The sequence below is a fragment of the Arachis ipaensis genome, chromosome B06 (genome assembly GCF_000816755.2).
Source record: "Arachis ipaensis cultivar K30076 chromosome B06, Araip1.1, whole genome shotgun sequence".
In the NCBI taxonomy this organism is placed as follows: domain Eukaryota; kingdom Viridiplantae; phylum Streptophyta; class Magnoliopsida; order Fabales; family Fabaceae; genus Arachis; species Arachis ipaensis.
The window spans coordinates 7,294,266-7,295,213 of NC_029790.2; positions in this window are offsets into that span (position 1 = coordinate 7,294,266).

Here is a 948-nt window from a genome sequence, read left to right on the forward strand (position 1 = left end):
GAGCCCTGCCGCCGTACCACCCCCTTCCCCTTCTCCCTCTTTCCTCCCTTCTCTTCCCCTCCCTCTTACACCCCCTGCCACCACCGCGGGACTCCCAACGCCGCCGTGCCTCCACCAGCGCCACCACACCACCACCCTCTCTCTTCGTTCAATTTCTGTCACTGCGCACACCAGGTTCCACTGCACTCCGATTCCTTTACCGCTACAGTTAGTTAGTTTGCATTTTTTTCAATTCTGTTTAAATCAGGATAGTTAGAGATGCATGTTCGTAGTGGATTTTAGGTGGTTAGGTAGCTAGGATGTGGTTAGTGGATTTAGGTATGATAATTACTCCGTTCTAGCTGCTTAATTTATCTGTTTTGCAATTTTGAAATTGCTGTGCTGTTGATGCTGCTAATATGCTGTTCATTATTGTTTACTGCTGTTTTAACATTATTCAACCTATATTGCATTTCTTGCTGAAGATTGAGTTTGTTTCTTTTGAATTCATGTGACTTGCTAATTACTCCTCTTTTATGTACTACTTTCACGTCATATGAACTGAATTTCTGTTGCTATTTATTACCCGGGAACGTCCAGCTTTTAGCCGGAATGCTGCCCAATTTTTTTGCAAATTGTTTCACTCAACTCCCATTTATAAATTGGCTTTGGTACTTTTGAATTCTGCACTAACAATTTCTGTCACTGCGCACACCAGGTTCCACTGCACTCCGTTTCCTTTGCCGCTACAGTTAGTTAGTTTGCATTTTTTTTCAATTCTGTTCAAATCAGGATAGTTAGAGATGCATGTTCGTAGTGAATTTTAGGTGGTTAGGTAGCTAGAATGTGGTTAGTGGATTTAGGTATGATAATTACTCCATTCTTGCTGCTTGATTTATCTGTTTTGCAATTTTGAAATTGCTGTGCTGTTGATGCTGCTAATATGCTGTTCATTATTGTTTACTACTG